We start from the raw sequence: 16,797 nt of genomic DNA on the forward strand, positions 1-16,797 counted from the left end.
CCACCGCCTCCCCTTGCAATTTGCCACTCACCATCACGTATCTGCCCCCACTATCCGCCACTATGGTCTTTGCCTCAAACATTACCCGCTTCCCCACTAGTATAGCCACCCCCCTGTTTTTTGTGCCTAGCTCCGAATGAAACACCTGCCCCACCCATCCTTTGCGTAGTCTGACCTGGTCTATCAGTTTCAGATGCGTCTCCTGCAGCATAACCACATCTGCCTAAGTACCCGTGCCCTCTTTATCAGCCCATTCAGCCCTCTCACATTCCACGTGATCAGCCAGGTTGGGGGGCTCTTTACCCCCCCCACCTTGTCGACTAGCCATCTCCTTTTTCAATCCAGCTCCTCACCCGGTTCCCACGTAGCCGTATCTCCTCCCAATGGCACCCTCCCGCCCTGACCACCCCACCCCATACCAGCTCCCCCTTCTCCCCAGCAGCAGCAACCCAGTTAACCCCCCCCCCACCCCCCCTCCCCCCCCCGCTAGATCCCTCACTAGCGTAATTACACCCCCCATGTTGCTCCCAGAAGTCAGCAAACTCTGGCCGACCTCGGCTTCCCCCCCGTGACCTCGGCTCCCACTGTGCGAGGCCCCCTCCTTCCTGCTTCCCTGTTCCCGCCATGATTACAATAGCGCGGGAACAAAGCCCGCGCTTCCCATTTGGCCCCGCCCCCAATGGCCGGCGCCCCCAGCTCCTTATCCTCCCTCCCCGCTCCCTCACGACACGGGGAAGAGAGAAAAGTTACAGGGTCGCAGGATTAACAACTTGGGAAATCATCTCTTCCCCCTCTTCACCCCACATATTCGCCCCACCACTTTGTCCCAAACGTTCTTTTCTAGCCCGCTTATTCCAGTTTCTCCTCGAAAATAAATGTCCACGCCTCTTCTGCCGTTTCAAAGTAGTGGTGTTTCCCTTGATGTGTGACCCACAGTCTTGCCGGCTGCAGCATTCCAAATTTAACCTTCCTTTTGTGCAGCACCGCCTTGGCCCGATTAAAGCTTGCCCTCCTTCTCGCCACCTCCGCACTCCAATCTTGATATACGCGGATCACCACCTACTGCTCCGAGTTTTCTTTGCCCATCTGAGGACCATCTCTCTGTCCTTATATCGGAGAAATCTCACCACTATGGCTCGAGGAATTTCTCCAGCCCTCGGTCTTCGTGCCATAACTCGATAGGCTCCCTCCACCTCCAACGGGCCCGTCGGGGCCTCCGATCCCATTAACGAGTGCAGCATCGTGCTCACATATGCCCCGACGCCTGCCCCTTCTGCACCTTCGGGAAGACCAAGAATCCTTAAATTCTTCCTCCTCGCATTATTCTCCAGCACCTCCAGCCTTTCCACACACCTTTTGTGTTGTGCCTCGTGCATCTCTGTCTTCACCACCAGGCCCTGTTTGTCGTCCTCATTCTCAGCAGCCTTTGCCTTCACGACCAGAAGCTCCTGTTCCTGGGCCTTTTGCTCCTCCTTTAGCCCTTCAATCGCCTGTAATATCGGGGCCAACAGCTCCTTCTTCATCTCCTTTTTAAGTTCTTCCACGCAACGCCGCAGGAACTCGTGTTGGTCAGGGCCCCATATTACACTGCCTCCTTCCGACGCCATCTTGCTTTGTGCCTGCCTTCCTGGCCGCTGCTCTAGAGGATCCACCGCAATCCGGCTCCTTCCTCTCCTTTTTCCATCCGTGTCCAGGGGGGATTCCCTTCTGGTTTACCGCACAGTGTTTTTAGCCGTTAAAATTGCCGTTGGGGCTCCTATTAAGAGCCCAAAAGGCCTTTCCACCGGGAGCTGCTGAAACGTACGACTTAGCTGGTCATCGCCGCACCCGGAACCTTGAGAGGATTGTTATCACCAAGGTGGTAGTGATGGGCAAGCTAATGGGGCTAAAGGTAGACAAGTCTCCTGGCCCTGAATGAATGCATCCCAGAGTGCTAAAAGAGATGGCTAGGGAAATTGCAAAGGCACTAGTGATAATTTACCAAAATTCACTAGACTTTGGGATGGTCCCGGCGGATTGGAAATTAGCAAACGTGACACCACTGTTTAATAAAGGAGGTAGGCAGAAAGTGGGTAATTATAGGCCAGTGAGCTTAACTTCGGTAGTAGGGAAGATGCTGGAATCTGTCATCAAGGAAGAAATATCTGGATGGAAATTGTCCCATTGGGCAGATGCAGTATAGGTTCATAAAGGGCAGATTGTGCCTAACTAATTTAGTGGAATTTTTTGAGGACTTTACCAGTGCGGTAGATAATGGGGAGCCAATGGATGTGGTATGTCTGGATTTCCAGAAAGCCTTTGACAAGGTGCCACACAAAAGGTTGCTGCATAAGATAAAGATGCATGGCATTGAGGGGAAGGTAGTAGCATGGATAGAGGATTGGTTAATTAATAGAAAGCAAAGAGTGGGGATTCATGGGTATTTCTCTGGTTGGCAATCAGTAGCTAGTGGTGTCCCTCAGGGATCAGTGTTGGGCCCACAACTCTTCACAATTTACATAGATGATTTGGAGTTGGGGACCAAGGGCAATGTGTCCAAATTTTGAGATGACACTAGGATAAGTGGTAAAGCAAAAAGTGCAGAGGATACTGGAAGTCTGCAGAGGGATTTGGATAGGCTAAGTGAATGGGCTAGGGTCTGGCAGATGGAATACAATGTTGACAAATGTGAGGTTATACATTTTGGTAGGAATAACAGCAAAAGGGATTATTAGTTAAATGATAAAATATTAAAACATGCTGCTGTGGAGAGAGACCTGGGTGTGCTAGTGCATGAGTCGCAAAAAGTTGGTTTACAGGTGCAACAGGTGATTAAGAAGGCAAATGGAATTTTTACTTCATTGCTAGAGGGATGGAGTTTAAGACTAGGGAGGTTCTGCTGCAATTGTATAAGGTGTTAGTGAGGCCACACCTGGAGTATTGTGTTCAGTTTTGGTCTCCTTACTTGAGAAAGGACGTACTGGCACTGGAGGGTGTGCAGAGGAGATTCACGAGGTTAATCCCAGAGCTGAAGTTGGATTACGAGGAGAGGTTGAGTAGACTGGGCCTGTACTCGTTGGAATTTAGAAGGATGAGGGGGGACCTTATAGAAACATATAAAATTATGAAGGGAATAGATAGGATAGATGCGGGCAGGTTGTTTCCACTGGCGGATGAAAGCAGAACAAGGGGGCATACCTTCAAAATAAGGGGAAGTAGATTTAAGACTGAGTTTAGGAGGAACTTCTTCACCCAAAGGGTTGTGAATCTATGGAATTCCTTGCCCAGTGAAGCAGCAGAGGATCCTTCATTAAATGTTTTTAAGATAAAGATAGATAATTTTTTGAAGAATAAAGGGATTAAGGGTTATGGTGTTCGGGCCGGAAAGTGGAGCTGAGTCCACAAAAGATCAGCCATGATCTCATTGAATGGCGGAGCAGGCTCGAGGGGCCCGATGGCCGACTCCTGCTCCTAGTTCTTATATTGCAGGTTTTCTGCTGATGAAAGCTCGCTGTTCACAATGCCGAATAAGACAAGGAATAGGAGCAGGAGACCAATCGGCCCCTCGAGCCTGTTCTACCATTCAAAGCCATCATGGGTGACCTTGGGCTTCATCTCCACTTTCCCGGCCACTCCCCACATCCCTAATTCCCTGAGACCAACAACCTGCCTCTCCCAGCCTGAAATATATTCCGCGATGGAGCTTCCACACCCTCTGCAGTGAGAACTCCAAACATTCCCAACCCTTTGAGTGAAGAACTTTCTCCTCATCTCAGTCCTCAGTGATCCTGAGACTGTGTCCTGTGGTTTAGATTCCCGGGCCAATGGAAACAAACCCTCCGTGTCCCCCCGTCACAGCTCCTCGGAATCTTGTATCTTTCCCTCTCTGAACTCGAGAGAAGATCGACACAACTTTACTCAGCCTCTCATCCCAGGGACCAATCTACTCAACCTTCACTGTTCCACCTCCAATACAACTAAACCCTTCCTTAAATATGGAGACTGAGGCCGGGATTTCCCCAGAATGTGGCAGAGTGCGACAGTGGACAGGAAAAGCAGCGTTTACCCCACTCATAGAAACACGGGGCGGGATTCTCCGTTGCCTGACGCTGAAATCGGGAAACACGATTGGGCGGAGAATAGTTTCCGACCCGAAATCGTGGGGGGCACCGTTTCGGGGGATTTGACACCAAATCACAATTCTCCATCACCTCGACACGGAAAGCGGGGCCAACATCGCCACGGTCTCCTGACAGCTGTGCCGCTGGCCGGGGGCTTCTGCCAAGGCAGGGGGGAGTAGCGGGGGGGGGGGGGGGGGAGTAGCGGGGGGGGGGGGGGGCGGGTGGCCAGCTGGGCTGTGGGATGGGGGTGGACGGGCACCAAACTCCATTGCCGCGGCTGGCAAGGCAGCCATGCAGCTGCGCAGGCCGCTGACAGCCCCACTGGGAACTTAGTGCCCCCAAGCCACCCCCTAGGTGCCCTCTGGCCCCAGACAACCCAACAGCTGGATGGGCTCCAGCACAACCAGTGCCATCTTGTTGGCTGGGATGGTGTGTGTGGGGAGTGTAATGTGTACAGGCAGCTGCAGCTTGTCAGCCTCCCGAGTGTCAATCACGGACCCGGTCAATCCTGCACCGTTTCCCATTGGGATCGATTGTGTTCCACGTGACGCCGGTTCGAACCCCTCCACAGTCGCTGGATCGGTCCAGGGTCAGCGACAGTTTGGATGTTGTGAAAGTTCACGAATCCTGACCCGACGTCAGCTCTTCGTCTCAGAAACGGAAAATCCAGCCCATAGAATTCCTACGATGCAGAAGGAGGCCATTCAGCCCATCGAGTCTGCAGAATCACAGAATAACACAGCACAGAGGGCCCTTCGGCCCATTGAGTCTGCACCGACACGAGAATCGCCCGACCTGCCGACCCATTCCCATTCCCAGCACTTGGCCCCGGGCCTGGAATGTTGGGACGCGTTAACTGCTGATCCAGGTACTTTTTAAAGGATGTGAGGCGACCCGCCTCTCCCCCCGTCCCAGGCCGTGCGTTCCAGACCCTCACCACCCTCTGGGGAAAACACAATCTCCTCAAATCCTCCCTAAACCTCCCGCCCCTCACCTTGAGCTTGTGTCCCCCTCGTAACCGACCCTTCAACTCAGGGGAAGAGCTGCTCCCTCTCCACCCTGTCCATGCCCCTCAGAATCTTGTCCACCTCGATCAGGCCGCCCCTCAGTCTTCTCTCCTCCAGCGAAAACAACCCCAGCCGATCGAAACTCTCTTCATAACTGAAATGTTCCATCCCAGGCAACTTGAAAATGTTTCCACGGGATGTGGGGGTCGCTGCTCAGCATTTATTGCCCGTCCCTAATTGCCCTTCAGAAGCTGGGGGTGAGCTGCCTTCTTGAACCGCTGCAGTCTCTGAGGTGCAGGTACATCCACTGTGCTGTTAGGGAGGGAATTGCAGGATGTTGCTCCAGCGACTGTGAAGGAACGGCGATATATTTCCAAGTCGGGATGGTGAGTGACAGAACATTGTGCAGTCATCCGCAAACATCCCCACTTCTGACCTGATGGAAGGGAGGTGACTGAGGAAGCAGCTGGAGGTGGCTGGGCCGAGGACACCACCCTGAGCAACTCCTGCAGTGATGTCCTGGAGCTGAGATGATTGACCTCCAACCACCACAACCATCTTCCTTTGTGCCGGGTCTGACTCCAACCAGGGGAGAGTTTTCCCCGGATTCCCATTGGCTCCAGTTTAGCTCGGGCTCCGTGATGTCATACTCGGTCAAATGCTGCCTTGATGTCGAGGGCAGTCACTCTCACCTCACCTCTGACATTCACCTCTTTGTCCATGTTTGAACCGAGGCTGTAATGGGGTCAGGAGCTGAGTGACCCTGGCAGATCCCAAACTGAGTGTCTGTGAGCAGATTATAGCTGAGTAAGTGCTGCTGGATAGTAATCTCGGACCACGTTCCAAACCACGGGGATAGTAATCTCAACCACGCTCCACACCCCGTGGATAGTAATGTCAACCACGCTCCACACCACGTGTATAGTAACCTCGGACCACGTTCCACACCACGGGGATAGTAATCTCGGAACACGCTCCACACCACGTGGATAGTAATCTAGGACCACGCTCCACACCACGTGGATAGTAATCTCAACCACGCTCCACACCACGTGTATACTAATCTCGGACCACGCTCCACACCACGGGGATAGTAATCTCGGACCACGCTCCACACCATGTGGATAGTAATCTCGGACCACGCTCCACAACACGGGGATAGTAATCTCGGACCACGCTCCACACCACGGGGATAGTAATCTCGGACCACGCTCCACACCATGTGGATAGTAATCTCGGACCACGCTCCCCACCACGGGGATAGTAATCTCGGACCACGCGCCACACCACGTGGACAGTAATCACGGACCACGCTCCACACTCCGTGGATAGTAATCTTCTTGAAGAAAGGGACCACATTTGCTATCCTCCAGTCCTCTGGCACTATTCCTGTAGCCAATGATGACATAAAAATCAAAGCCAAAGGCCCAGCAATCTCTTCCCTGGCTTCCCAGAGAATCCTAGGATAAATCCCATCAGGCCCCGGGGATTTATCTATTTTCAGCCTGTCCAGAATTGCCAACACCTCTTCCCTACGTACCTCAATGCCATCTATTCTAATAGCCTGGGTCTCAGCATTGTCCTCCACAACATTATCTTTTTCCTGAGTGAATACTGACGAAAAATATTCATTTAGTATCTCGCCTGTCTCTTCAGACCCCACACACAACTTTCCATCCCTGTCCTTGACTGGCCCTACTCTTACCCTAGTCATTCTTTTATTCCTGACATAACTATAGAAAGCTTTTGTGTTTTCCTTGATCCTACCTGACAAATACTTCTCATGTCCCCTCCTTGCTCGTCTTAGCTCTCTCTTTAGAACCTTCCTCGCTACCTTGTAACTATCAAGCGCCCCAACTGAAACTTCACTCCTCATCTTCACATAGGCCTCCTTCTGCCTCTTAACAAGAGATTCCACTTCTTTGGTAAACCACGGTTCCCTCGCTCGACGCCTTCCTCCCTGCCTGACCGGTACGTACTTATCAAGAACACGTAGTAGCTGTTCCTTAAACAAGCTCCACATATCCAGTGTGCCCAACACTTGCAGCCTACTAACCCCGGCAACTATAGACCGGTGAGCCTCATGTCTGTTGTGGGTAAAGTCTTGGAGGGGATTATAAGAGACAAGATTTATAATCATCTAGATAGGAATAATATGATTAGGGATAGTCAGCATGGCTTTGTGAAGGGTAGGTCATGCCTCACAAACCTTATCGAGTTCTTTGAGAAGGTGACTGAACAGGTAGACGAGGGTAGAGCAGTTGATGTGGTGTATATGGATTTCAGTAAAGCGTTTGATAAGGTTCCCCACGGTAGGCTATTGCAGAAAATACGGAGGCTGGGGATTGAAGGTGATTTAGAGATGTGGATCAGAAATTGGCTAGCTGAAAGAAGACAGAGGGTGGTGGTTGATGGGAAATGTTCAGAATGGAGTTCAGTTACAAGTGGCGTACCACAAGGATCTGTTCTGGGGCCGTTGCTGTTTGTCATTTTTATCAATGACCTAGAGGAGAGCGCAGAAGGGTGGGTGAGTAAATTTGCAGACGATACTAAAGTCGGTGGTGTTGTCGACAGTGCGGAAGGATGTAGCAGGTTACAGAGGGCCATAGATAAGCTGCAGAGCTGGGCTGAGAGGTGGCAAATGGAATTTAATGTAGAGAAGTGTGAGGTGATTCACTTTGGAAGGAATAACAGGAATGCGGAATATTTGGCTAATGGTAAAATTCTTGGAAGTGTGGATGAGCAGAGAGATCTCGGTGTCCATGTACATAGATCCCTGAAAGTTGCCACCCAGGTTGATAGGGTTGTGAAGAAGGCCTATGGAGTGTTGGCCTTTATTGGTAGAGGGATTGAGTTCCAGAGTCATGAGGTCATGTTGCAGCTGTACAAAACTCTGGTACGGCCGCATTTGGAGTATTGCGTACAGTTCTGGTCACCGCATTATAGGAGGGATGTGGAAGCTTTGGAGCGGGTGCAGAGGAGATTTACCGAAATGTTGCCTGGTATGGAGGGAAAATCTTATGAGGAAAGGCTGATGGACTTGAGGTTGTTTTCGTTGGAGAGAAGAAGGTTAAGAGGAGACTTAATAGAGGCATACAAAATGATCAGGGGGTTAGATAGGGTGGACAGTGAGAGCCTTCTCCCGTGGATGGAAATGGCTAGCATGAGGGGACATAGCCTTAAACTGAGGGGTAATAGATATAGGACAGAGGTCAGAGGTAGGTTCTTTACGCAAAGAGTGGTGAGGCCGTGGAATGCCCTACCTGCAATAGTAGTGAACTCGCATTGAGGGCATTTAAAAGTTTATTGGATTAGCATATGGATGATAATGGCATAGTGTAAGTAGATGGCTTTTGTTTTTTGACTTCCCATGTCGGTGCAACATCGTGGGCCGAAGGGCCTGTACTGTGCTGTATTGTTCTATGTTCTATGTTCTATGATATCCCTAAAGCTTTCTATAGATATGTCAGGAGTAAAAGAATGACAAGGGTAAGAGTAGGACCAGTCAAGGACAGTAGTTGGAAGTTGTGTGTGGAATCCGAGGAGATAGGAGAGGTGCAAAATGAATATTTTTTGTCAGTATTCACACAGGAAAAAGACAATGTTCTCAAGGAGAATACTGAGATTCAGGCTACTAGACTAGAAGGGCTTGAGGTTCATAAGGAGGTGTTAGCAATTCTGGAAAGTGTGAAAATAGATAAGTCCCCTGGGTCGGATGGGATTTATCCTAGGATTCTCTGGGAAGCTAGGGAGGAGATTGCTGAGCCTTTGGCTTTGATCTTTAAGTCATCTTTGTCTACAGGAATAGTGCCAGAAGACTGGAGGATAGCAAATGTTGTCCCTTTGTTCAAGAAGGGGAGTAGAGACAACCCCGGTAACTATAGACCAGTGAGCCTTACTTCTGTCTGACTTACAGGTCGGCGCAACATCGAGGGCCGAAGGGCCTGTACTGCGCTGTAATGTTCTATGTTCTATGTTCTTTGTGCCCTGTTATTACAGACAAAATATACCCCAATATAAGGAGTGAAACGGCAATGTCTTCTGAGAACCATAGATCTGAAAATGTGGAATTACTCGTGAGATTCAGTCAGCCTGTCAATGAGGAGGAATGAATAAGTCTCTGCGATGGGAATGAATTACATTTGTAAACTGAACTTACATCAAAATAATGGGAACAATTACTATATCCCAACCTAACCCCTTCTGGGTGATTGCTAACCAGGCTTATGGATCCATTCGGAATAACAGTAGGCAGGAGGTGAATTTGGAAAGGGTGTTTGTTTGCGTCATATTTATGTTGATACCATTCTCTAAAAGTATTCCATGCATAACCTGCAGATTCCCAATGTTGGACGTAATCAGTAAAATTAATTTGCCATTCGGAGTTCCAACATGTCTGCTCCTGCACGGATATGGGAAGAGCGTCTGCACTCTGAGAAACATACCAGGCAGCAGTTTCTGAAACGCTAAAAGGAAGGGGAATGAAAGGGATACCTCCCTCTGAGTGGGTAGGGATTGCAGTACATTCCCAGCACCCGGAAATATTAAACCTTTCAGCATAAATGTCAGACATTTGAAGAAAAGAATTGTCATGTAACCGTTTAGTCAGGCCTGCTAAGCAGACCATGCAACTGAAAATCAATAATGTGGCAAACACTTTTACGGATAATTATTCTGATGCGCTTCACATGCGACGTGTGAATCCAGTTTTTCTTTCCTTGGAGTCTCACGGCCAATTGTGTAGTCGGAAGAATTTGGTAGGGACCCTCCCACTTGGCCCCGAGAGGGTCCCTTTGCAATTTCTTTCAATAATCCGCTTCGCCAGGCACTATATTATGTCCACCTTCCAAAAGATCGCCCCAGCTGCAGAAACCTGTTCAGAAGCAGAACTAACAGCATTTGTTAGATTTTGACAATAACTAAGTCATGCATCACTCATTAAATGACAGTCTGCCTTTCGTAAGTCAATAGTTCCTGGCAGGGACATGGGTCTGCCTGTGATGACCTCAACTGGGCTTAGGCCTGTTGTTCTGTTTGAGGTTGCTCTCATACTGCACAGTACGAGGGGCAAAGCTTAAATCCAAATCATGCCTTCTTGGCTGTATTTGCACAGTCGTTCTTTTAAAGTCCGGTTCATGCCTTCCACTAGTCCGGATGATTCTGGATGATAAGGACAATGCAAATTCCAATCAATGTTCAGTAATCTGCACACCTCCTGGCATACAGCACCCGTAAAGTGGGTTCCATTATCTGAATCAATGCTAGCTGGTACTCCCCATCTGGGAATATAATCTTTGCATAGGACTTTGGCTATATTGGTGGAAGTAGCCTTTCTGGCTGGAGCAGCTTCTACCCATCTATAAAATGTATCTACTAGCACCAGGACCTCAGTGTATCTTTGGAACGGAGGAAGGGAGATGTAATCGACCTGTATGTGCTGAAATAGTCCTGGAGGGGCAGGAGCTCTTAGTGGAGGCATCTTTGTGACAGGTCCTAAGTTGTTCTTTTGCCATATAACACGGCGGTCTGATACCAATTGTGCATGTTTTTTGAATCCTTTGCCACACCAACTCCTGTGGAATCGATCCATCATCTGTTGAGGGGCTAAATGCCCCCAGGAATGGATTTGTTGTGCCAGGAATGGCACTGCTGATCCAAGACGAGGCCTGCTGTATGCATCACAGCTCAACATGTGGCTTCCATGGCTGTGAGGCAGCTGCCATATGCCAGTGCAACATTGTTGAGTTTGGCAGAGTAAATATCCGACAGGTCTTAACTGGGCACCATGTTCTTGGGATGGTGCTGCTGTCATGTAGCTGTCTTTAGCTGGTTTAGCTCACTGGGCTAAATCGCTGGCTTTTAAAGCAGACCAAGGCAGGCCTCCCGTACCAGCCTCCCCGAACAGGCGCCGGAATGTGGCGACTAGGGGCTTTTCACAGTAACTTCATTGAAGCCTACTCGTGACAAGAAGCGATTTTCATTTCATTTCATTTTCATTTCATTTCATTTCATTCATTTCATTTCATTTCTCATGAACAAATGTAGTGAAAGATCTTCTATTGTGTTGTAGCCACCTAAAATGGCTGATTCCCGATTAATTTGGCCAAAACCCGATGTAAAATGGCTCACCGAAAAGGCTGATGGGAAAAGCAGCCAACAGGACACAAACGGACAGCTGCAGACAGAATAGCGTATTCGGCTCTGGGGAAGTCGGCCCAGACCGATACCTGCGACCATTAGCAGCACATCAACCCAGACATCTGCAGTTTAATCGGCTATCCCCGGGAACAATTGCAACATATTAGCAATTGAATGCCGGGCCAGACCTCTCGGCGCCAGCAGTGGCCGAAACAAAGACAGGTGAACGACCACCCCCCCGATCAAGGAATCGCCCCATTATTGGGGCATATCGAACCCAGTGATTGGGAACAAGTCCAATCACTTGGGACCAGGGTCAAGGTCTGCCCCGAGAGGCGGGAGGCCCCTGGGAACTATAAGAGTAAGGGGCCAAGTTCAGATCGGCCCTTCTCTCCCTTCTTCTCCTCGCAACCTTCGCAAGAACCATCAACAAGAAACCGTAAGTTTGGCTCCAGCGATCGCTACCCGATAGAGACTCCTAGCCATCGCCCTGTATCAGCCTTTTGAATCCCGCAGGCCAGACCCAATTCGATAGGCCATTCGTTCCCTGACCTGGTGGGCCATTCCCAAAGTTAAGTATTGGCCAGTAGTGGTAGGTAGTAGTCTAGAAAGTAGGATTATTGTATAAGTATTTATTTCTGTATATAGTAAATGACTGTTGATTTTAATCTTACTAAGCGGTGTGCTGACTTATTAATCATAACTCGAGCTTGAACCACGTGGCGGTATCAGAAAGATACCTGGCGACTCGTGAGCAAAGGTGACAGAATTAGTGCTAATAAAACGAAGGCTAATAAGAGCAACATTTTGGCGACATCCTGACGGGACCCGATCTAGAACCACTCCGGGAGAACCCAAGAAATTTGAATAGAATCCAATTGGAAACAACAAAAAAAAACCCACAAGTGTTCAAGCGGTTCTGGTTAATAATTCACAATTCGGAAGTGTGTGCATGCATGCGAAACTAACAGGGCTATAAGGTAAAACTGATAGATTTTTGTTGCGTCAAAACTGTCGGAAGTCTGTATTTTCGGAAATTAGCGCAAGCCGTACCCGCATCTACGACACCACCTTAGCCCCCTGTTCCAAATTTAACCGAAGCAAGCAGATAGGAGAGATAGCCATGCAAGCAATGCAACGCCTCATGAATCCCGAGGAATTTGCGGTCGCAGCGACCAGCAGCAGTAGAGTGGGACAGTGTCCCATTTGGGAAGAGGAAATTCGGAAATACCTCAAGGGCAAAGGATGGCCCATGTGGAATGATTTCTGTAATAATGACGACTCAGGTCCCGGAAGTATAGGGCATACTTGGTGGGAGAACATGAGTGAAATCCACAAAAAGAACTTAACAAAAGCTAGCAAGCCGATGGCAATCGTGTCCTGTCTGGCACAATTGCGAGGCACAGAGGAGGTCGTCAGGACGCTCCGCAAAGAAGTAGAGGGCATACATCGCATGAGTAAAGTCGATGTATGTGAGGTGGAGAAAGAGAATTTAGAGTTAAGGAGAAAATTGGCAGCAAAGGATGAAGAGGTGGCTGACCCCAAACGGGGTCACCAGTCTTGTCTGGCGCATTTAAGCAGTTTCCAATCCCAGTACGAAAAGGCTTATCAGGACACGCAGCGTGCAGTCCTGGTAAAGAACGAAACAGAGAAGCAGGTGGAGACGATACAGAAACAATGTAGTGATCTCCAGGCAGCCTTGAGAGCGCTCCACGCTGCAACCATAGAACAAAGACAGAGCACCTTAGACCATGCGAAGTGCCGGAAGCAAATTGCAGACCTGTAGTCACTGCTTTCTGTCCAAAAGGGATTCCAAGAAACCTTTGGGGAAAGTTTAGAACAGGGAGACGGCCCTGATTGGGAAGAATTGCAGGAAACAGCGCAGAGATATGTTCAGGGAACATGTGCGCAGGGAAAGCCCCAAAGGAGAAAAGCACCCCCACCCCCCACACAGCAGGTAGTTCAGGCTCCGATGAACCCTGTAACAACCCACCGCACAGCCACATCAGAAGAGGCGGAATTCCTATATTCCATCCCCCTCATAGTGACCCAATTACGGGACACGTGTGCGAAAATCCCACCGTTCCTCCCCGCTTCAGACCCACACCATTTCTTTGCCACCGTCAAACACCAGGTGACCATGTACGGCCTGGATGAGCGAGAGCATGTAAAGCTCATGATTCTAAGCTTAGACCCATCGGTAGCAGCAGCCCTTCCCGACCCACAGAACATAGGAGGAGGCACCCTTGCAGAAATGCATACCGCGATCCTGGATGCGATTGGGTATAACCGGGGTGACCCCGTAGATGGCCTGAATAAGTGCAGGCAGAAGAAGTCTGAACACCCCACAGCAAACAACAAAGAACAAAGAAATGTACAGCACAGGAACAGGCCCTTCGGCCCTCCAAGCCCGTGCCAACCATGCTGCCCGACTAAACTACAATCTTCTACACTTCCTGGGTCCGTATCCCTCTATTCCCATCCTATTCATGTATTTGTCAAGATGCCCCTTAAATGTCACTATCGTCCCTGCTTCCACCACCTCCTCCGGCAGCGAGTTCCAGGCACCCTCTACCCTCTGCGTAAAAAACTTGCCTCGTACATCTACTCTAAACCTTGCCCCTCTCACCTTAAACCTATGCCCCCTAGTAATTGCCCCCTCTAACCTGGGGAAAAGCCTCTGACTATCCACTCTGTCTATGCCCCTCATAATTTTGTAGACCTCTATCAGGTCTCCCCTCAACCTCCTTCGTTCCAGTGAGAACAAACCAAGTTTATTCAACCGCTCCTCATAGCTAATGCCCTCCCTACCAGGCAACATTCTGGTAAATCTCTTCTGCACCCTCTCTAAAGCCTCCACATCCTTCTGGCAGTGTGGCGACCAGAATTGAACACTATACTCCAAGTGTGGCCGAACTAAGGTTCTATACAGCTGCAACATGACTTGCCAATTCTTATACTCAATGCCCCGGCCAATGAAGGCAAGCATGCCGTATGCCTTCTTGACTACCTTCTCCACCTGTGTTGCCCCTTTCAATGACAGCGTTTGCAGGATGCATATGGATTCACTTTGAAGCCGTTTTCGGAAACGTAGACCGTGCCCATTTGTCCGCAGACAATATGGCCAAATGGACCCGCACCCTTATCTCCCATGCCACAGAAGCAGGACAGAATGCCTGTAGTAGTTATGATCCCTCGGAGGAGGCTGATAACGAGAAGTGGGTGATTAAAAGATTGTCCCGCGTTTGGGAACAGACTGCTCACAATCGACCCGCCGCTAAAACCACCGTGGAAAAGCAAGCCGCCGCAGACATGCAGGCAGTAAAAGCCACACCTCACAACCCCGCCTGGGTAAATGAGGGAAAGAACAGCCCCCCAACAAAACCGCAAGAATGCTACAATTGTGGACAGTTGGGACATTTTGCCAAAGAGTGCAATGCCCCTAAAAAGCCAACGAGAGCCCAACAGACAGGCACTCTCAGTAAGAAAAAGGCAGAGCCCATACATAGTGTTAGCGCCGGTTCGGATCAGACGGACTTGACCGGAACGGACTGACGGTGTACAGGCTCCCCCAGTTGGGTCTGCGATACCCTTTGGGATAGGACAGGACGACCCGTAGTCGCAGCGAAAATTCGGGGACAGCCTATCGAATTTCTTTGGGACACAGGAGGGTCCCGCACCACCTTAAATTCCTCCACCCTTGGTCAGGACATGTGGCCCACCACAGCCACTATCACCCTCAGCGGCTTCACAGGCCACTCACAGCAGGGACACATCACAGCCCCTGTACCCATCCAAATAGGAAACATTACCACAAAACAACCCGTAGTGTTAGTCGACCTGCCCCACACAGCAGAACACATTCTGGGAATCGACTTTATGAATTCCCACCACCTATCCTTCGATCCAGTCAACCAGTGTGTCTGGAAGATGGCGAAATCCGCTAGAGCCCCCGCAACGCTCAACATAGGGGACTGAATGAACAAAATTAGCGCAGTGGGCGAGTTTTGGTTCAACCCCACCACACTCAGCACGGACCGACAGGTTAGGGCAGTCCTGCAAAAAAACAGGGCAGCATTCGCGACCCACAAGCACGACTGTGGACGGATGACTGGCTCCGTACAAATAACAGGACCGGAGCCTAGACCCCAAAAACAGTACGGATTCCCCCTAGAAGCAGAGGGAGAAATCCTTAAGGTTATAGAGAGCTTATTAGAGCAGGGCGTACTAAGATCGGTAGCCTCAACTAATAGTTCCCCGATTTGGCCAGTAAGGAAGCCTGACGGATCATGGCGCTTGACCATTGATTATCGGGAACTCAATAAAGTCACCCCCGCAGCAGCCCCCACTGTCGCAACAAGTCCCGAGACCATGCTCAAACAGGGACTCAATTACCGATATTTCACGGTTTTGGACGTCAGTAATGGGTTCTGGTCCATTCCATTGGCAAAGGCGTGCCAGTATAAATTTTCCTTCACTTTCAGAGCGCAGCAGTACACGTGGACATGCCTGCCACGAGGCTTCCACAACTCCCCCTCCATTTTCCACCGACAGCTGGCAAATGGTTTAGCTAAATTGTCTCGCCCCGAATGTCTGGTACAGGATGTAGATGATCTACTGCTGCAGACAGACACTAAGGAAGAGCACATTGAGCTTCTGTCCGAACTCCTGGAATTACTACATTCCATTGGCTGTAAAGTCAACCCCCAAAAAGGCCCAGATATTGGAAGAAAAAGTGATATATTTGGGAACTATTATCACACACGGCAAACGCGAGATCGAGCACAAAAAAATTGACTCGATCGCTAAATTGCCCCTTCCCCAACACGTTTCAGCCCTCCGGTCGTTTTTAGGACTGGTTGGCTACTGCCGAAACCACATTGACGGTTTCGCCAGCAAGACAGCACCCCTCTCAGACCTCCCAAAGAAAGGAGCCCCCTGGGAATGGCTTCCGCAGCATACGGATGCTGTGGAATCATTAAAACAGGCGCTCATAGCCGCCCCCGCACTACAAGTTCCAGACTCGCTTTCCCCTTACGCCATAGAGGTAGCGACCACAGACCGCACCCTTTCGGCCGTGCTCCTGCAGGGACGGCACGACCAGCTAAGACCCGTGGCTTATGCCTCCCGGATTTTAGATGCTGTGGAGCAGGGGTTCTCAGCCTGGGAGAGGCACCTGCTCGCAGTTTTCTGGGCAGTCCAGTACTTTTCATACATTACCGGACTGAACCCCATCACCATTCTGACCGAGTCCACCCCCACCCAACTTTTACTGGACGGACGACTCAAGGACGGTACCGTCAGCCAAATCCGCGCTGCTAGGTGGACCCTTCTCTTACAAGGACGGGACATCACAGTAAAACGGACAAAGACTCACACATACTTAGCGGACAATTTACAGTCACCCTGGAACCCCCCATGAGTGTGAAATCATCTCGCCCCACCATAATACAGGCCCCTTTGTAGCTAAAACACCCCCCAGAAAATTAGCAAATCCATCTCGGAGCCCCCCTCACCCGGACACGTGTGACCCCATTAGGATTTATGTGGAT

The sequence above is a fragment of the Scyliorhinus torazame genome, chromosome 27, assembly GCF_047496885.1.
Source record: "Scyliorhinus torazame isolate Kashiwa2021f chromosome 27, sScyTor2.1, whole genome shotgun sequence".
NCBI classification, from domain to species: domain Eukaryota; kingdom Metazoa; phylum Chordata; class Chondrichthyes; order Carcharhiniformes; family Scyliorhinidae; genus Scyliorhinus; species Scyliorhinus torazame.